Genomic DNA, 22,322 nt, shown 5'->3' with positions numbered 1-22,322 from the left:
GCCAGGCAAACATTCTGTGAACTTTTCTACAGAATTGTCCTTGGTCTATTCAAACAGACTAAAATCCAAACAGGAATTTCTAAACTTATGTGACATCTGACTACCCTATGAAGCAAAGAACAAACTTGCACACAATTAATTCTTAGGAGCTATATTTGTAAGGTAGACTTATGACCCTAAGTGAAACAATATTGAGATTTTTAGATTTAGTGATAGTAAAATAAAATGATTGAAAGTATCTGATCATCCCACTTCCTGACATCATTGTCAACATCTTTATTGCCTAATTTTCTGCTATTTGCATTGCAAGAAGTGTGAAAAAGAAAAGTTTTGTGACTCTTTTTCTAAAGAATATGCATTACTTTGATAGATCAGATAATAAAATATCCTGAGACACAAGTCACTTTCTCTTTGCAAGTATGTTCACAGTGAAGAAGTGATTTAGAATTAGGGTTGGCTTGGCAGTAGTTCAGCCCTGGAGCAACAAGAACCAGTGCTAGCCTTCCACAGCAGAGGCATAGACGGGCTCCACCATAGGCTGCATGTTTTTGCATGCATATTTAGCATCTTGGGCTAAATAACGTTCCTCTTACTCGCACAGTTGTATGTGGGGAGCATAGTGGCTCCCACCGTACAGTCCTGATCCTGAGCAGTTGGGAGAATGCCTTTGCTAAGTTCTGTCACAGCTTTCTCACAGTGATTACTATCTTAACTCTTTATTAGGGTGAGAATACATGCTTGGAAATTCCATGGGTCCCACACATCGCCTATTTCTTATCATGCTAGACGGGAGCTATAATAGATCATAAAGTATTACTGAAATGAAAAAGGTGTCACGACAATGAATGAGAGAACAAATTAATGATTTGGTGAGTGACCTCTGCATACCTGAGTCAAGTTCTGAATCTCTTGGTGCTAGCATCCCACTCATCTTCAGGTGTCAATAAAATAACCATAAAAATTGGTTGAACCCATTATCTGTTTTACAAGTCCTTAATCTCAGACTCCTTTTCTTTACTTACTTCTGCACTATGATTTCAAAAAGCAGCTGTGAATGGGACCACTATTTAGTACACCAGAGTGCTGTGATGACCATAACATTGATGGAGTGTTCAAGTTCAAGAAAATTAGAAAGACACACTGTGGAACTCATCAAGTCAAATGCTTTCAGTAGAGTTGTTTCCACACTAAAACATTCAGCTGCCACCATGGAAGTTTGGAATGTGCTCATTATGACTAACACAATGGTGAGAAGGAAAAGAGAATCAGAGGTAGGAAGGTATGTAAGAAGCAGGTTAACAGGGAAAAGAGAAGGCACAAGGTCTCCAGATAGAAAACATAAGGTTCTTTGATCCTGTTGGTAAGTAGAAATGAGATCTTCCTATCCTGTCTAATCCCTCAGCTTTCTTGCAAGTGAGATTACTCTACTCTCTACCAAGTATTTACCTAGAAAAAGTATTGCCTTGAATACCAGTACTCAGGAGACAGAGGCAGACAGATTTCTGTGAGTTCAAGGCTAGTCTGGTCTACATAGCTAGTCCTAGGACAGTCAGGGCTGCATAGAGAGACCCTGTCTCAATAAATAAATAATTATAAAGAATACTTACAATCAATTGCTTACTCAATCTACAATCACTGTCAAGACATCAGCTTTACTTAAACTGAAGGGGATTGGCTTATCTTTAAAAAATTCAGACTGTAGACTGTAAGACAATTAAAAGCAACAAGTCAAGGTAAGAATAACTATTGAGTTTATGCAGAAACCCAGAAAGCGTTTATAGAATGTGAGGTGCATGGTAGGCACAGTGTGGCTGGAGGGATTTCACAAATCACCACATCTCTTCCAATCATTGCTGCCAGCCCATTTCTCACACATACATTGCTAACCACAACCATGCATCCACACCTCAGAGCCTCATATCACTGAGATCTTCAGGATATATTTATATGCAATCAGGTACAGCAGCCCCAGACTCCATAGTTGTCTTTTAGAAGTTACCACCTGCTTACCTGAAACATTATTGCTATCAGCTGCTTAAACCCTTAGATACAGCATATAAGGCTTTTGCCGTCTTACGACATTTTAGTTTGACACTCAATTCTTTACCTGTCCCACACTCACATCTATATTACACATTTATGTCATTAATATGCAAATATGTTTTCAACGTTAATAAATGGTAAAATTATATTCATACCAATTATTTTAAAATAAATTTATGATTTATTACTTGTAAATGTTTAATTTATATAGTTGAAGTCGCATAAACAGGCAAAAATGAGTGGAAAGTCTAAGCAGCCTTAGTCTACATAGAAAATGTTTCTAACCATAAAAGGAACTGGAGTACTGATATAAGTTATAGCATAATATGTGAACCTTAAAAATGTCAGCCAAAAGAAGCTAATCACAAACAAGCACAAATTCACATATGACTCAAATATTTAAAATGTCCATAACACACATGCAAACAAGGTAGACCACTGGTTTCCCTTGGCAACAGGGAAAGAGAAGACAGTTGCTTAGGGTTTCTTTGTGACCTTGTGGAAACACGTAATAGTTGATTGTGGTGATAGAAATAACTCTGTACTATCAGCTTGAAATCAGTTTAAAATGGGTTCAAGATAGTATAGGGGGCACATGTTTATAATCTCAGCATTAGGAAGGTTGAGGCAGGATGATCTCAAATTTGGGGCTAGTCTGGTCTATATACCAGGACATTGTCTCAAAGAAACAGACAACATCAAAACCAGGAATGACTACAGAAGGGAGACCTTGTCTCAAAACACTAAAATAAAAGTAAATAAAATAGAAAGAGAGAAATTGAATTAACAAATTGTATGGTTTATAAATTTCATCTCAGTCAGTGATTGCTCCAAAACTAAACTTATGAGAAGGGTGTGGACATTAAACAGTAACTTAACTATAGAATCTACCCTAAAACTCTAAAAGGAAAAAATAGTTATGCAAACTTATTTTCTTTGGATATTTTAGAAAATATAATTGTTATTAAGACAGAAACTATCACCAGAACAAAAATATCTTTTATTTGAAACAATTATTTATTTTTTCAATTGACATATAAAAAGAATGCATGTCTATAATTAGTTATTTATTTATTCTAGGCACGTATAAGTTACATAAATTGCAATGCTCAAATCCAAGTGAGCACATCATTGTCCACACAGAGGTATCAAGTCTATGGGAACATTCTTCTCCCTTTCAGCTCTGTCAACATGCACAGGACACAGCACCATCCTGTTAAGTAGGCGTGAAACACCGGATGGGGAGGGGTTGTTCTTTTTCTTCCACTTGGTCACTTGAATTTGTACTTTATTCATTTCGCAGATTGCCAGCAAAATGGAGAAGCAACTTACAGCTCCCTGCTGAGAGTGTAACTCTAGCCAACATTTTGTTAAGTACCCTGGTTTCATAATATGAATGTGGATGATCCCTCAAACCTTAGCCTGTCAGCACAAAGGTCACAGAAGGGTCACCAGATCCTCTCTGCCCTCCAGGCAGGTCTGCATTTCAACCAGACTTACACAATAATTGTTCATCTTTAGTTGCTTTGCAAATTGCCAAACCACATTAGTAGGATTAGAGAAAAGGATTTAAAGGGTCTATAACGGGTACCTCAGGAAGAATACAGATTTAAAAGCCAATTGTAGCATAACAAAAAGTAGAAAAGCATCAATGGCAATTTTCATATGATAAACATGCATTATATACACATGCACAGCACTACCTCTTCTTGCACAGCAGCACTTCAAGAAATTACTGTTGACCTATTAAATATATGTAAAAGTTTGGTAAAAATTGATTCAGATGCCGCATGCTTATTAAAAGATATTACAACTCCAGTTAAGACATAGTAATAAAATTAAAATTCAAAATAATTATTCTATAACTCCTCCGTCCTTGCCAAGCCTGACACTTGGACACGCCATCTGCCCCAGAGCACCAAAGGACACTCCTCCACTACGCCATCGAGCTGGCAGCCATTGTTATAATTTCCCTGCTGATGAGCCAAACAGTTCATCTGTTTTAACACACAATGCATAAAAGGTTTCATTTCATTCCAGAAAAGAGAAAGAGACACTTATAATCACTGGGCATTCATATTTGAATGACAGCTAGACATAAAGGAGTTTCAGGCACGCAGCCATCTGGAAAAATGCTGGTATTCTATCGTATTATCTGTTCGCAAACCTTTGCGACAAAGGGGTCAGAGGTTGGCCAAAGACTTCCATTTAGTAAGATGCTCGTTTCAAATCCATGGCCATTAATAAACATTCTGTCAGCCCCACAATAAAAGACAATTGGCTTCCCTCTCCTTCCATTTGGTGCAGTCTGAAAGACAGCTTCATAACAAACATATACTTAGAATTAGATTATTTACCAGGATAAACTGAGTGTGCCTACTTAGAAGTAATACTTTTTATAGTTGCAGATAAAAATGGAACAGAGTTTCCTGGGTATTAAACACACAGAAATTGCAGCATTTATTTTAATACAAAAGACAAAGCAGGCAATCAGACTGTAGTAATTATTAAAACTGTAATTTTTTCCCCTTTTAAGTTACTGCATTCCAACTTGAGATATTAAATTTACTACAAATACGGAAGAAACTACAATAGAAAGAACCTTACTCTCTGTAAAGCAAAACCCTATTATATGTCATATGTAAGTTGAAAAATACCTTTTGATCTTTGCTGTCATTCAGTGCTTAGATTCATATATATTACACATGAATACAAATATTCATGAATGTATTCATGAATATGAACACGTTTCCTAAGAAACAAAGATGGGTATTTTAACTAACTTCAACACACACATAAACACACACACACACACACACACACACGGGACAGGGGGGAGAAACACAGATACACACACACCTTTAGTCTTGGGTGCTTTTCAGAGGCTCAGTCCTACTCTTTCTAAGAGGAAATCCTTGCAAGCACAAACATTTTCTTGGAGATGTTATATTCTTCAGTTGTGAGTGATGCTGTCCCTGTTGTGACTAAAACAGCCACAGACAAAAAGGTCTTTTGTCACGAGTTGCCAGTCCTTTTGTCCCTATCCTAGCTATGAAAGTCTGACTCTCACCTGCTAGATCCATCATTGATATTTATACACATTGATGCACAAAGGTATGAAAGTGCATTTACATAACAGCTCACCAGCACTCCTCACTGCTGTGACAATATGTTTGCATTTACCCAGAATTCAAATGCTGAAACTCCATCCCCTAATAGATTAGCATTAAGTGGTAGCCAGGTTTTGAGGACAGAGCCATCAGGGTGGGATTAGTGCCTTTACAAGTAGAAAGTCTCTTCCCAGTTCTGCTTCCTGTCCTGTGAGGAAGCCATGAATGGGCATCTGAAAATCCTCCCGTTGGCTCATGCTGGGTGTTCTGTTATCTCCAGAACAATGCAAATGAATTCCTGCTATGTAACCCTCCACCTACAGCACACTTGTTATAGAGATCACAAATGATGAAGGCATCCCCTCACTAAGCACACACTGACTACCTTCCTACTTCACATACAGAAAATGAGACGGGGACAGGAAGAGTCTTGATCAGAAAGGATAGCAAAGAATCAGTAAGACTAGAGCTAGGAATCCTATCTGCACTTCTCCAGCAGCTTGCACTCCAAAACTTAAATGTTGAATCAGAGATCATGTAAATGTTTGCTGCCCACCCAGCCCCATGCCACTACCACTCACTCGGAATGATATAAGTAGTTTTAACTGTGCTCTACACCCAACCCAAAATCCTCTTGGTTTACTAATCTGCAGAATTGGATCCCGGGGCTCTTCTAAACAGGGAGCTAAAGATAATTGTACACAGGGCAATTTATAGCCAAGAATAGCCTTGTCATAATACAACCAGAGCAGAAGAATATTATCTCTTGTCTCAGACCACCGAATGCTCCAGAATCTCGATGCCCCTGGAGCTGAGAATTATCCCAAATCCTCAGCTTAGAGCTCTGGTCCAGGCATAACTGTTAACAGGGCTCCTCCCACCCCGGTCTGAGCAGAGTTACAAGGTTACCAGGCATATTTGTTAACAGGGCTCCTCCCACCCCAACCTGAGCAGAGTTACAAGGTTACCAGGCATATTTGTTAACAGGGCTCCTCCTACCCCAACCTGAGCAGAGTTACAAGGTTACCAGGCATATTTGTTAACAGGGCTCCTCCTACCCCAACCTGAGCAGAGTTACAAGGTTACCAGGCATGATTGTTAACAGGGCTCCTCCCACCCCAGTCTGAGCAGAGTTACAAGGTTACCAGGCATGATTGTTAACAGGGCTCCTCGCACCCCAGTCTGAGCAGAGTTACAAGGTTACCCTATGCATACTGTCTGGAAGAGTCCTAATTGTAGTCGTTTTCCTTTCTCCCAGGATCTAATTCTGTCAGCCTTATTTAGTCTTCTAGAGGAATTGCTAAGGACAGATATGCAAGGAAGAAGGTTCTAATGCCTGGACAACAGGGAGCAACAGTGATTAAATATGCTTTCTTAAGACCCTCAGAGCCCTCCTCTTGTACACCACTTACCACCCCAAATCCAGCCCAGAACCCTCTAGAAACATCTCCCTGACAGTCATTCACTGTCTACCCCCACAGAGGATGTGGCATGAGTTCCTCCTTTTACATGGGCCCATCGATCCAGCTGGGCTGACCTGCACCTCCCTCTAGACCATGAGCTCCCTAAGATGATGTCTCCTACCCCCTGCACTAACAAAGCCACAGTACAGTCCCTGAGATACATTGGAAAATTAATAATGCTCTTAAATTAATAAATGGTTAACGTCCATGATGTGCAGAACTCAAAGTAGTTTCATGCTATGCACAGGGCACACAAATGGCAGCTTGTGACTGGAAAATGAGGAGACTTAGAGGAGACGTGATACAAGGATGATCTCTAGAGCCTCATCTAGTCCTCACAACCAAACTCCCAGAGAGCTGGAGAATAAGACCATTCCTATAGTACACCGGATCCATAGCCACATTTGTTAATGTAATGTCACAATCCCTTTACAAACACCACCACTTCTCACTAAAAGCCTGAAGTTTTGCCTTTGCACCTTGTGTTGATTGTCATGTTCCTATCTCCCACTTTATGTCATCCTAAGGTTAATCTTAAGAGTTAAGTAGACACTGTACAAACTGAGGAAATAACCGACATCATCATTCCATGGTATGACCAAGAGGAAGGTTTTTATTGTAGATATGAAAGAGAGCAGCCATAGGCATCTAGAAGAGTCCAGAGCTGAGAAAGAAAGCAGCGGACTGAACATGATCAGTGGACTGGATCTGACCATGAGAGAAGCAGGAGCAGAGCAGAGCAGAGAGAGAGAGGAAGGAACACAAAGAGAGAGAGAGGAGAGAGAGAAGGAGAGAGAGAGGGAGAGGGAGGAAGAGACAGAGAGAGGGAGAGAGATACAGAGAGAGGGACGGGGAGGGAGAGAAAGACGGGGGGGGGGGGGAGAGGGGAAGGAACACAGAGAGGGAGAGAGGAGAGAGAGAAGGAGAGAGAGAGGGAGAGGGAGGGGGAGACAGAGAGGGGAGTGAGGGAAAGAAAGACAGTGTGGGGAGGGGAAGGAGAGGGGAAGGAACACAGAGAGGGAGAGAGGAGAGAGAACGAGAAGGAGAGGGAAAGGGAGGGAGAAAGAGACTTGGGGAGAGGGGGAGGAGGAGAGCTGCTGAAACAGCCAAGTTAAAAGGAAGATGAGTAACCGGGGAGTGTGAGCAGGGGGGATTTAGGCTGGGGTGGAGGTGAGAACAGCAAGGATGTCAGCTAGCAGAGGCTGTGAGCTCTGTAACAGGCACTTGAGATGTGAGGACCCTGGAGGCCAGCATGTGTTTTGATATGCTAATAGGCACTACAGAGAGCTACGTGTCCCTTCAGCCTTTTGGGTAAATGAAGTTTTCTTTGGACTCACCTGTGGCTCCTTATGAAAACTGAAAGCGTTGCCTCACGGAAGAATATATGACTAGTAAGTTTCCACATTTCAATCTGAAATGTGAAACCAAATACATTCTCCAATTCTGTCAATAATTCCAACACAGCCCTTAGTACCTAAACGTAAAACTAAGTCACCATAGATTTCAAACCTCTATCATTTCCAGTACCCAATAATGACTTTGCTATTTACTTTGATTATTTCCTTTCTGCTCAATCTGCTCTAAACTAGAACTCTCTAGGTCAATCAAATATGCTTTTATTCTCAAGAACTTTGTGAAATAGCTACATTCAGTCTTTGAGGTTTTTACTTTTTCCCACTTGCAAGCTAATCTAAAATATTCAAGAGGAGTAACAACAAAGTATATACTTCCTGCATCTTATCACATCAAATGTCTGAAAGCCTGGCTCTCCAGAAACTCCAACTCAAGCTCAAGGGCAACACAGTGACGCCTGAAACCTCTTGTTGTTTGATTTTCCTATCTTACTACTCCTACCATACACCACAAACACTGTTCGCTAAGGTCAGTCTCCTTGTACATCATCTACCCTAACATCTAGACCCACACGTGTCTTAGTTCCCCTCTGCTGTTAAGGTTAAACTCTGGAACCACTCTGCCGCTGACAATTCATGACTCACACTCCCCTACCTAATCAGAAGCCATCTGAATGTTACCCTACTTATTCCACATGAATGTGCATTGGCACTCCAACTATTAACACACATCACTTCTTAGCAGTCTTCTCCTGAGACTCTACTGGTCTCACCTGCATGGATCACCCTTAAGTATACTAACAAGGTTTCCATATAAATGTTTTTCAGGTCTTGATATAAGACAATTTTAACCATATCTCCTATGTGGCACCCTACAAAGCTTGAGAAAGAAAATAAAGCCAACACCATGGGCCATCTAGAATCCACATGTTAAGAGTATATCAAAGAAACTGGAGATTTCCAGATTGAAATGCGCACACTGCAGACTCTTCTCCATACTACAGAAAACAAATCTCAAAATTTCTGCATGCCCTGAAGTGGATGCTGCTGATCTTCTAGTTTAACACTAATGACTGAAATAAAAAGATTTTCATTTTAGGGACCATGTGGTCGTTTGAATAGGTATGTTCCCCATGGACTCATGTGTTTGAATGCTTGGCTTAGAGGAAGAGGCATTATAAGCAGTCTAGGATAAGATTTCATGTAAAGATGAGGATCATCTTGTATTACAAAAAGTAAATGAAATTAGCAAATATGATGGCTTGTCTTTGAAAAGTATAAAAGGAAATGAAAGTCCAGTAGAAATATATCTTTCTCAAACAGTGGAAAATCCAGTAACACGTGATAGTTAGAGCCTTCCCCAAGATCATCTCCTACGCTTTTTCACAGGACACCTCAGCATCCTTTATATAAAAAGATAAAATAAAACCCTTGTGTTATAGCTACCAATCTTTATCTTATTATATGTATGGAACATGGGTTACACTGTTGGAGGGAGGATGGCCACTTGTTGGCTAGCTTAGACCCGAAATAATCACACAGAAACTGTATTAATTAAATCACTGCTTGGCCCATTAGCTCTATTGGCTTCTTATATTAATTTAACCTTATCGACTAACTCATATAAATTTAACTCATTTCTATTAATCTGTATATCACCACGTGGCTGTGGCTTACTGAATAAAGTTCACAGCATCTATCTCCGGTGGCTCCATGGCTTCTCTCCAAATCCATCTTCCTTCTACCTTGCTATAGGCCAAGCCAGTTTCTTTATTCATTAACCAATAAAAGCAGCACATAGTCAGAAGGACCTCCCACACCATTACACACTAAATCTATTTTTGTGAGACAATCTAAAACCAATATAACCAAAAGGCCATGAACCATTGACTATAGTTGGTCTACACAACAGTGTGTGAGCTATGGGTGTAGTTTATGAAGTTAGGTACCATGAGTAGTTATGGTGTCTCAGTTCCATGACATGGTAATCCAAATACATATCTCCTTTAGAGGGCTATGAAAGGAAGTTGAACAAATACAATGCCAGTGGGATACGGTCCATGGTCTGCTCTTCTCCTTGGGAGAAAAACAGAACATGTTTGAGCTGAATGGACCTAATTTTAGTAATCAAAAGGAATTTAGAAGTGGCTTCCTTTCAATCAAAACATTTTAAAAAATCTATTTCTTAAATTTAAATGCACTCATAAAGCAATCCAAATGTCTTTTTACTTCAATTATGAACAGTGCCAAAGTAAAAGCATCAATCAACAAGTCCATTTATCTGTTGGTAATTCATTGCCCACAATGAAAAAACAGCCCCCTAAGACTAATTAAGGTAGATGGGAAATAGAAAATTTAAAATTTTAAAAGATTTCTTGAGTTTTAAATAATGCAGTAATCTGAGCAGAATTAACCATCATGAAATGGCTTTTTATCTTATGTTCCATAAAAGATAAGATTTATCCTATAAACATCTCTCTTTTAATGAGCTTTCTGACTCCCATATAAGTCATGTCTTCTTTATCTCATGGGCATTTCCTCTCCAGGGCCCTTGACTTACCTCCAGCTTTGATAAAAATCACACACACACACACACACACACACACACACACACACACACACATACATGTGTGTATACATGTATATGTATATGTATACACACACGATTGTAAAAGATGTTGAGTCATTAGTCTTATTTCTAGTTCATTTATATATTATATTCAGACAATCTGGGGACCTAGTTTGGGGTATTTATCCAGCACATTGAAGACCACATTTCCTGTATGATAATTCCTATGCTAGATGATAACAACAGGACCAAAATAATGATTATTAATTTTGCTCATATATTTCTAATATTAGGTCATGATATAAAGTTTGAGACTTACTATATTTAGTATTTGATATGCTACAACATAAAATACCCCAAACACTGAAAACAGTGCAGTTGACTAAAGAATAGATATATCAAGAACAGCATTTCTATCTTTATAGATCTACTGAAAAGTCATAGAATGTCTTTTATGTTTTTGATTATTTGATTATTTTCATATGTATGGGTATTTTGTTTGCATGTATGCCTGTGTACTACATGGACACTGTGTCTGAAGAGCCTAGAAGATGGCATCAGAGTCCCTGAAACTGGAGATACAGATGGGTGTGAGTTGCTATGCTAGTGCTGGGAATTGAATTCATGTCCTCTAGAAGAACAGCAAGTGCTCGTAACCTCTGAGCCATCTACCCAGCCCTGAAAAGTCATAGACTTATAGATATATCATCATCCAGACTTCACGTTCTCTTTGGTTATGAGCATTATCATTAGCTACAGAAGGAAAATATAGATGAAGCCCCATTACTGGCACCTGTGGCTGGCAAGTCAAAGACAAGGCTAGATATTATGAGGCAATTCTAGCCCTACTCTACAACCTTGGGGCAACATTTAACTTATCATTTAAGTCGCTATAGTCTCAAAACAAGGGCAAGCATTAGAATTTAATGACTCTCACAATAGTGCTTATGATAGTCAAAGGTCTTCATATCACACATTAGCAAACACCAAGTGGGTGTCAGAACAGAACACTTCACAAAGCACCCTTGGCACCTACCTCCAATGTCTCTAGTGAAGTCTCTTTGCTACCCCTACTGATGAAAAGAATGTCAGGTAAGAATTTATGATGGCATTAGTCAGAATTCCATTAAAAAGGAAACATGGTATTGTATTTATTTTAATAAAGCTCCCTTTATGACATCAGACTCATTATCCAAGTCTTAAGAATGCTGTGCTCTACAGGGGAGCTACTGTTAGAACAGCAGGATGGCAAGGCTCAGCTCCGCTGGATGCAAAGCACTTGGCCCATCAGGCAGAACAAATAAAACACTGTGCACTATAATTCCACTTTTCTTTTAAAAAGCACAAAAAAAGGGACCTTACATGACGATGAAATAAGGTCTGTGTCTGCCTTCTCACTTGTACTGGGCTGTTGGGCTTTTGGTCACATGTCTAGAAGTAACTACTCAAAGAAACAAATGTGTCAGACCTGATACAAGAAAGAAAACTAAAAGGTCTTTAAAACCCTATACATATTTTAAACATAAAGGTTATAAAATGTAAACATGTAAAAGAAAGAAGAAATATAGCCCTTGATTGTCACAAAAAATTGTAAAAATGTGCACACCAACATTAAGTGATTGAGGTCTGTCAATCACTTATCAAATTATCAAAATGAACAAGAGGTTGTCCATTTTAATACAGCTAGTCTTCAAAATCGGAGTACTCCCTCCTTGCTTTGATTTGGACATTCCCTCCCCCAACCTTAGGTGTTGAAACCTAATGGGCAAAGTGATCTAGTAAGAGGTGGGGTCTTTATATGAGGCAACAGATTCACGGGGACTCTGCCCTCATGAATGGGATTAAGGTATTCATGGGAGAGCTCATACAGGCCTTTAACTATTTACACTTCTGCATCTGCCATGTGAGAATGCACGGCTCCTCTCCTTCAGAGGATGCAAAGCTCACCAGACTGCCAGATACATTATATCAATCTCTCAAACTGTGAGAATTAAATTTCTGTCCTTTATAAGTTACCCAGCTTGTGGTATTTTGATATAGCAGCACCATAAGACTAAGTTTCTAACTTGCATACAATTTACTGAGAAACTCCAGTGTGACCTTCCCTTCTCAGAACATGCCCAAGAAAGTGACTCTTCCCAAATGGTCTGGCAAGCAGGAAGTACTGGTAGCAATCAGAGAACACCATGGAAGAGCAGAGAAACAAGGAGATTTGTCCTTCTTCCCTGGGCTTCAAACAGCATCCCCAGGTTCCCACAGTCTCAGTTGTGGCCACCACTACATTGGTGCCACTTTAGTCCATAACAGCTTCAACTCCAGGTATCCAGAAACCAATTCACAGTCACTACCACTCCAGTCCTCAGAGCGATATAGTCACTTCCTACTGCTGGACTTTAGGCTGCAACCTGAGGAATCTGTCTTCCCAAGACTTGCATCTTTAAGGCTTGTCCTGTGATAAATTTCCTTTGTTTATAAAGCTGAGAGTGGCCTCTGGACATTGAGCTAAGAGACAGAAGATTGTTGCTCATGCAATCCTGTCTGTACAATTCAATCAATTCGCCCTGAAAAAATTCACAACCTCTCTAGACCTGGATTTCCTCAGCTGCAAAATGAAGGGCTAAAAAAGAAAAAAATATTAAAAAATTAAAACCTCAATCCCCCTGCCACGTCCCACAGTAATTAAATAAAAATGCATTGAAGTAGAAGCTAAGCATCATTAAAAATAAACAAGTATTGCTCCGGTGGCGCTTGTATATGGTTAGTCTGAGAAATATTGCATTAGAATGCTAAAGTACATGGTGGTGTGCTCTTGCATTTTCTAGAATTTTACAGATCAGTAGGTCTAGAGTAGGAACAGGTATGTTTTCAGGAAGAAGCTGTTTGTTCTTAGCAGATTTTTCACTGTTCTCCTCTAAGCTATCAACATTTTATTCTTTCTTGATAAGCAATACATGCACTCAATCCAAGTATTTCACTGTACTCGGGGTCTAAGCACTCAGGTATCAGTTTCCCAGAAGCTAGACTGCCAAATTGTGTCACACCTTGAGGACAAGGTCTGTGATTAATTACTTCCAAAGGTTCCAGGAACAAGACTTGAACCTGTAATCACACCTGTATTCGCCTCCCATTGTGTGTCCTGCTGTCTCCCCCTCTCCTCTACCTGCTTTCAGAATTCCTGGCTCCAGCTTCTTTAGCACAGACCCATCTCCTGAATAGAATTCCTGCTCTCTGTTCCCAGCCTCCAGACTTTCCTTGCTCTGAGGACTACCATCTCCCTGACTCCCAGACCAATCAGCTCACCAATGAGGTCGCCTCATTGGCAACATGCCACCTAGGGAGAAAAAGTAAAATAAATAAACCAGTCCTGGAGATGTGTGTCCTACCCTGTGAACATGGGGAAAGGATATGACGTGTTTATACTGCTGCTTTCATCCCAACATGAAAGCCACAGAACAGCGCCTCTGTAAGTCTCATTCAGTGCATACAGATGGACTAAAATCTTCTTTATTAAATAAATACCCCAGATGATGTTCACTAAAGAGGTCTCCAGACCACAGTAAATGTCACAGATATGCACTGTTATTTTTAATAAGCAAATCGTACCCATGCAAGCATCCATATCCTTGTTACATGCTCCTCTACAGGTAGAGAAAGATTTGGGTCAACTGTGGGAGGGATGTGGCTAGTTGTGAAGGTAGTAAAAGGAGCAGGGGAGAGGGGCTTCCTTTACAATCCAGACCAGACTCATCAAGAGCTTTCACTGCCACACTCCCTGCCCTGCTCTGTCCTGCTGTGGAAGAGGAGACGAAGAGTCTGGTCATCATATTCCAGTCCTGTGACCTTTAGGAAATCCAAACATCACATGGAAAAAAAAAAGGCATCAAAACATATCTTCACTCAAACTTGTTTCTCCTCTTTCTTAATAGTCAAGAAAATATTAATCCCAAGAAAGAAACTGGACAGATAAATCGTATCTTACCACTACGAGGGAGTCAGGGACGCCTGGCAACACTCCTGCACATTACAGGGGAAACATTCTTATTCGTCTGTGTGCAAACTTAAGCAAACCAACAGCAATGGCTGCCCTTAGTGAGTTACAAACATTTATAAAACAAACTTTTTTCTCTTCGGGACACTTATGAAATACTTTGTATCTCATAATCTTTGAAATCCCCTGAGCTAGCAGGAGTCTAACTAGGTAATCTCCTAGCTGAGTGGGCTCTGTTGAAAGAATGTACAAATCTCTCAAGATGTCAGCAGTACCTGAACCAAAGTAGTGTCTAAAGGAAGAGCCAAAGGTATAGTCTGTCTTTGCCATTTATTCCTCCACACCTAAAATGGAAGGACTCAGAAGCAAGAATCACCAGGTCTCTACAAGTCAGGCCATTCACATTCATCACCTTAAAGTTCTCAATGTACACTATGACAGGCATGACATCCACTTACAATGTAGAAGAAAGTCTCAGACGATCAAAAAGTGGCAAGGTGGATTGGAACTGGAGTAGCCAAATCCAAAGTTAGATGTCAGAACACAACAGTTTTCTGTCTTCCAACTCAGTCTCCAGCTAATTACCTGTGTGTGCTTGGGCAAAATCACAAACACTTTTGTGCCTCAGCTTCTGCATCTTTAAAACACAACAGTATTAAGAGAACACCACTTTCACAGAATTCTCATTAGGAGGCCAAAGACACACTGAGAATGCCAATAAATCCACACAAGTCACCTGGCAGACTGGGAGGCCTGAACCTCTGTTGCCCCCCACACTGTCCCTCCTACCTGCTCACCACATTTATCTTCTGACTTTCCTTTTCTCTACTACTCTGACTTCCCCCAATGATGTTTTATAAAATAAACAGATCACATATCCACTCAAATTCGAATTTTAGTTGTAGGGCAATTAGAAAACATTCAACACATAACAAGGGCACAGCAAGGCTTCAATGACTAGAATAAAATGTTAAAGAAGGCAGAATAAGAGCACGGAATTAACTTAGAAGTACAAGTTAACATCTAAAATCACGTTCAGGAGAATTAAGCAACTCCTCGAAGAGCAAGTCCAGAAGCAGAGGGCACAGTCCTACAAGCCAGTGTTCAGGGAACAAATGGGAAGTCACCCTCTGTTCCTAAACTATTAAGTGACTTCTAAGAAGATTCCTTGTGTTTGGAGCCCCAGACAGTCAATGGTTTGATAAGGGACAGTATGATGCACTGTTAGCGTGCTTCCCTTGGCCTTAGGGATTCTGATCTCTATGCAGTCTGATAGTTAATCAGGAAAAGAAAGCTTTTTCAATGGAGAATGACATAGTTCAGAGAATTTTAAGATTCTGGTAGAAATGTCACCTCTTTTCCACAAGATATAAAAATATGTTTTAACAAATGATAATTTTGTTTCCAAATTTATAGTCCTATTATTCCCTTGACTCATTTTCCAACAAACTGATTTGCTCTGTTTATCACACAAATTTCTACTACTGGATTGGCAAGGCCATAGCCTCTCTTATAGAAGAACCCTTTTACAGAGAGTTGACAGTCCTGCCCTATTCTCTAATGAGGTCAGGTGTGAACAATCCAACATAGCATTTTTTAGTTTTGTTTCTTTTTTGTTTGTTTGTCTGTTTTGAGACAGGGTTTTGCTGTAGCTTTGCAGCTTGTCCTGGAACTAGCTCTTGCAGACCAGGCTGACCTTCAGAGATCCACCTGCCTCTGCCTCCTGAGTGCTGGGATTAAAAGCATACACCACCACTGCCCAGCCTCAATATAGCATATTTTTAATAAAAAAAAATGCTCTAAAATGACATATAAATAAAGTGTACTTTGAACCTGGGATAAACATGGTAAGTCTTCCCTCACATGGGTGGAGTTACCTGTATATTTTTATTACATATTTTCTCATACAATATCTTCAGTATTCCATGTTTCTGGAATGTAACATGTGACAAGATTGACTAAAGTCAGATGACAGGGCAAAGAAAGTAGTAAGAAACAAAATGTGAGACAATTCAGTACCAGAAAGGCTGGAGCAGAGGCGTGTCTGAGGCAGGATTGACAGGGAGAAAAGACTCCTCAAATAGGAGGGAGGGAGAGAGGTGCTGGTCATCCTGCTGGGCTTCCCGGCATACCCACTGTGAGGGAGAAAGGAAGAATCATGGCCTTGAAGGTAGAGTGTGGGACAAACTGAGGGAAAACCCTCAGACCAGGGCTTGCACTCCTATCTCCTCTTTCCATTTATGATCCTATAGCTCATAAAGATTTTATTCTACCTTCTGTGTTTGATCTTTGTATCTTCCTGTACACTTTGGTTCCCATGCCTGTTTTCTGCCTCTACTCTAGACTATAACCTACCCAGGAAAGCATAGAATTGATCTCTGAGTAGTAGGCCAGATACACAAGGAAATACTCTTGATACACTATTTTAGCTCATTACTTTCCCACTCAAACCCTATCCTTCCATTGACGGTCAAGTATGTCAGGGGGAGATATCGGGGACCTATGGGTGCCAGCCTCAGTACCCCCTCGGGGTTCAGAAGAATCACAGCAAGTGCAGAACCTAGAAGGATCTGATGGCAAAATGAACTCCCCACTACGTACTTTTCTGCATCAGTTTCTTTATTCTTCTCCCGCTGTTCTCTTCTTCATTCTGTAAAGTTCCCAGTTTATAGAGATATGCAAAACAAAGGCAGTTCTCTGAACTTGGAATTCCCTTTATCTTTGAAGGTCCCAAATGTGATCTATATGAAAGACTCCTTTCCTGACTGCATGTCCTGCCAAGTGGAAGATATTTGCAGGGAGGTAACTTTTAATCTCTCTCAGGAAACAGAATGGAGATATGACAGTGGGAACCAAGGTTTCTGGCTACATGAGTAAATTCTCTCATTGAAGGTCTCACGGGGTGGAGAAAGCCATGCAGCAAGCAAAAGAAGAAGGCAGACTTTTAAATGTCCACAGTCCTTGTGGGACAAATAGATCCAGCTATGAAGCATATCTTAGTATATATTCTATATATCAGAGCTATATATCTAAATGAAAAATCATCTACCTGGTCACCCACAGATACATGTGCCCATAATCTTGATATTACATATACACATCACATGGGATTACACACTATAATGTAGGTATGGGAGAAACGCTGCTTCAGCAGAAGTGAGCAGCAGCTTTCAGAGCCAATGGTCCTGCAGACCTTGTCTGGACAGGGTCAGTCTTCCATCAGACAACCATGCCTCTGGTGGGTTGGCATTGAACACTAGTTGTCACCTGCTCATGGTCGAAGACAGGAAGAGAAGTTAGGAAAATCTTGAAGAGAAAAATATGAAGTAATTTAGATTATTAAAGTCAAAAAGGAACGTTGCCTCCTCAACAGGGGTATGTGAGAAGGTTGACCATATACATGCTCACGGCTAATCCAAAATCCACAGATTCCAGATTGGCTTGACTCTCACAGTCTCTGTTGGAGGAAAGTTTGTGGTAATAATTTTCTTGCTCTGCACTTGAACTGTTATACTGAGCTGCCCGAGTTAATCATTTGGCCAGTTCAACTCAGATCATACTTCTCTAATATTCCAAATCACCACATTTCCAAGAACTCCTACAATACAAAGTGTAATGGAGTCAGCTTCCTCACACAAAATCTCAATATATGTTTATTTACAAAGCTGTGCCCCAGGCATTTCTCATGGCAGTACATTCGCCCAGTTAGGCTCACAGTTCTCCCTGGTGACAAGAGCCCCAATAAGCTGATCTGTGCTGCTCTGAGGCCTGTAGCCATGGCCAGGCAGTAGCCTTCTCTGTGGTGATTATCACATGATTGTCCAGAATTCCTGTGAGAATGACACTATTTTAACATAAAGCCTCTCTGGTAGAGTCTTCACAGAGGGGCATTCAACACGTCAACCATGGTTACTGCTGATGCAGTCATGGTGCTGATGGTGCCTAAGTAGATTTCCTACTTGGAGCCCCAAGTTTTCTCTTAAAATAAGAAGCTGCTCAAAGACTACCTCCTCTGATGCTTTAGCTCACCCCAGCATTCCCTGACCACCACCTTCCAGTATCTACAGCTTTATGATGACACTTGTGTGCTCCATTAGGCTGTGGATTAAGCATCTAAAAACTTCCTGCCATAAGGAACACAGATCACAATCTTGACTTGGAAATTTAGAAATACCTATAAGCAGCTAAGTCTCAGGACAAATGTGACACTTTTACCCGCCAGACTTTCAAGATGCACTCTGAATTTTAACAACCTGGGTAGCTGCTGGGGTTTTGCATCATTGGAGAAGGGGATGATAAATCAAGCACCCAAATATTACATCATCATCATAAACCAGCTTACATCCTTTCTCACGAGACAGGAATTACTCATGCTCCCGCCTCTCCTGTGAGTACATTACCTACTGCTCTGGCACAAGTCATCTTCTATGACATCACTCGAATACCCCACTCACACAAAGAGTATTATTCACCACGAAGAAGCCCAGACACAGCACTACATGGTACCTAAAACCCAGCTATATGGGTGAATTTAAAGGTATGTCACCTTAAATCACCGAAAGCTTCTCTATGTGGAATATCTATGATGATCTGAGTCCCCTCATGCACTGTTTAATATAAGGATGAACCCAAGCCACAGAGCAGAGTCCCAAAGTCAAGATCTTCCCTGGAGGAATTTAGCACCAGCTCTGTCCATTGCCCTTTCACTATTATGTATAAAGTTTGGCAACATTTAAAAATATTCAAAGTACTCCAAGTTATAGTTCCTCAATTTCAACACTACTCACATCCTGGAACAATGATTAGAGACAGTGTTGTCCTCCTTGTTGTAGGTGTTTATGACCCTTGGTCTCTACTACATGCCAGTAAGACCCTTTCCTTCCCTGTGAGAGGCAAAAATAACTTCTTAGGACACTGCATAATGTCCTAAGGACAAAACCAATACCAAAGGGGTCACTATTCTAAATAAATCACTCTTCAATTACCATCTAAAAATAAGAAAACCTTATTATAAGCAGAAGCAAATAAAACCACTATTCTACTCTAGAGGGCAACAGGAGGCTGGGCCTGGGACGAGGCTCTGCCGCTTGCCAGCTGGGCTATGCACAGGAGCTCTACACCCTAGTTTCCTCACCTACAAAGACAGCGTTTGCAGGCTTCAATACAGAGAGGCCTAATATGGCTAGCAGGGAAAGGAACGTTAGGATGTGTCTGCCATACAGTAACTGCTGGATGCTACTACTGCCACATCTTTAAGCCCTCTGTGCCTTGGTTTACTCATCTTTTCTCAGTAACCATTAGCAGTACTAACAAGACTATATATTATAGTAAAAGTCTGACACATTGGATCAATAGATATTTGCTAGTGAAAGCTTGTATTTTAAGGATATATTAAAAAGTAATTTCTATTTCTCCACTAGAAATAAAAACAATATACCTTGATCGATATACTCAACCAAACCCAGAAAAAAGGATGATTTATAAACCTGAATATGTATTTTTCCAATATGTACTTCCTATTTTAAAATGATTGTGTCAGAATTATGATAGGAAGCCAATGCCTTACCTCTGATGAAAACTAGACATTAGAGATGCCACATAATTCCTAGCACAGCTTGGCTGTATTTTTTATTGTTGTTATGATCCATGACCAATGACTATAATCATAGTCTACATACACTGTGAGAGAAGTAAGTGGGAATTTACAGTGACACAAACACTGACCATCCCTGAGAAACGAAATGGGTAGGAGTAAAAAATAAATATGTATACTTCAACAATGCAGCCTAAGCTACATCATCATATAAAAGCGACAATTCATATACATCCACTCACACATAAGCATGTACATACTTGAGTGCACACACACACATACATGTACGCACACATGCACACACCCTTGCTGTCATGTTGTGAACCACAGGCAAATACTATCAGCTTCATATACAAAGCACTTGTAATTTAAGAAGAAGTTTGATACAATCATATCCAGGTATCCTGTGGTTTACATAACATAACACTATATGAAAAGTGAATTTGATACTAGCTCCCATTCCCCCTTGCCCTCCCCTTTCTCCCTCAGATCACTGACATTCAAACAAACATGCCTCAGGGGATCTAGGTACACACTTTTCATGTAGTACCGATTAAGGCAGCAATCTGCCTGCCTCTGCCTCTTGAGTGCTAAAAGTACAAGTGTGTGCCATGACACTCAGCCTTAAGAAACGGGTCTTTAACCTAAACCTTGCAATTAAGAAATACAATATTTGAACAGCAGAGTCAATTAATACATACCAAGGCTTCCCATAGTCCAGACCATCTGAAAGATTAAATCAGGAAGAGGAATGACAGGCCTGGAGTTCCACAAGGCTTCACACCGTGGTGCCAGGAAGACTCTTGCTGCCTGAGAAGCAACTGAAGACCAGAGACTGAACTAAATGTGGGCAAGTTGTTAAAAACAACACATATTCCCACTCAGGCCTGGTGTGAAAACCTCTGGACACCTCTTAGAGCCTGGAGGACAGCAGACAGGGAACTGTGTGCCCAGCATGGGTGGCACCACATAAAACATTAGCAGATTATATTCACCCAACACAAAAAGAAAGAAAACACCTGTTCAAATGCACCAAAGAGTGTAAGCTGGAAGTAAAAACTTGAACTACTTTCTTGGCATCAGCATCCGGGACTGAATAATTTTCATTCCCCTGGACTAAAAAGGAAGTCAACTGTATCAGTTCTAAACAATTTAAACAATTTTTAGGCTATGCATGATAGTTCTTAAATGCTTTCATAAGGATGGTTCTATTTCTAGAATTTAGAAAAGAAAGATGTAATTCATATATTAAGAATTCATCACAACTGTGGCCTAAATGTCTTTAAAACTAAGAACAAGTTTATTGGAAAATTAGCATTTGGAGTCTCCTCCTAATAAATAGCCCATTTCATAACTTCCAAATCTGTGTGTTTGGCAATATACAGATTGTAGTGAAGCCATATGCAGAATGTCTTAGATATTATACTTGGTGATCAGAATTTAAAGTCAATTTGAATGGAATTGCTGAGTCCCCTTCTGATCCAATAACCATATTAGAACATTCAGAAAGAACATCAGAAAGTGGACAATCATTCATGAAAACCTAGTCCCTAAATCAGAGTAGAACGTGCTCCATAAACTGACACACTAGAGGGTAGAACAGAAACTTCCAAGGAAAATAAAGAACAACTGAGGTTTACTAAAAGGGTTTGCTGTTACAGTAAATATCTCTGCAATAACCTCTCAGCACTAAACTCTGTCTGGGTTCTGAGAACAACTCTATTGTCAGAGCAACTCGCAAACTTCTTAAGAATCCAGGGCATATTGAAGACACATAGGCTGTTAGTGTATAGCCCACACCGTAAGATCACTTCAGAACTTCAGCTCTTAGTTTCCCACAGAAATAGCTCCATCTCACATGGGAAGAAACAGAGAAACCATGAGTATAGGCTCACAAGGAATATTTACATCTAGGCAACCTTCTACAGAGTCCACATAAAGGACCGTTGCATCCAGCTGCTTATTAGTGACAAGGTGTTATCCGTACAGGACTGGAAACTAAACTAAGACCTTAGTCTCTCACGGATCTTCAGTTCCTAGATGACAGCAGCAAGCTCAAATTTTAAAACTAGAGAGCTAAAATCACAAAATACATATGTTCAAGTAAATATTATTAGTAAGATATGGAATGCCTGCTAGCTCCAGATCCTAAGGAACTTTGTCATCATTTCTTTTAGTAAAAGATAGAATATAAATAGTAAGTA

The 22,322-nt window shown here is 40.1% G+C and overlaps 1 protein-coding gene and 1 long non-coding RNA gene across 7 annotated transcripts in view; one reads left to right on the top strand and one right to left on the bottom strand.

The window, feature by feature from the left end:
* Positions 1-22,322, bottom strand: part of Pard3b (par-3 family cell polarity regulator beta) — a 974,006-nt gene that overhangs the window by 927,827 nt on the left and 23,857 nt on the right. The window lies entirely within an intron of this gene.
* Positions 1,260-9,066, top strand: LOC125416190 (uncharacterized). The gene is made up of 3 exons (XR_007236813.1): positions 1,260-1,360; positions 3,347-3,520; positions 8,797-9,066. It is a non-coding gene; the product is annotated as an uncharacterized LOC125416190 (long non-coding RNA).

This window comes from Myodes glareolus, chromosome 1, assembly GCF_982192425.1.
Source record: "Myodes glareolus chromosome 1, mMyoGla1.1, whole genome shotgun sequence".
Lineage (NCBI taxonomy): Eukaryota > Metazoa > Chordata > Mammalia > Rodentia > Cricetidae > Myodes > Myodes glareolus.
This window is presented reverse-complemented; position numbering and strand designations above follow the sequence as displayed.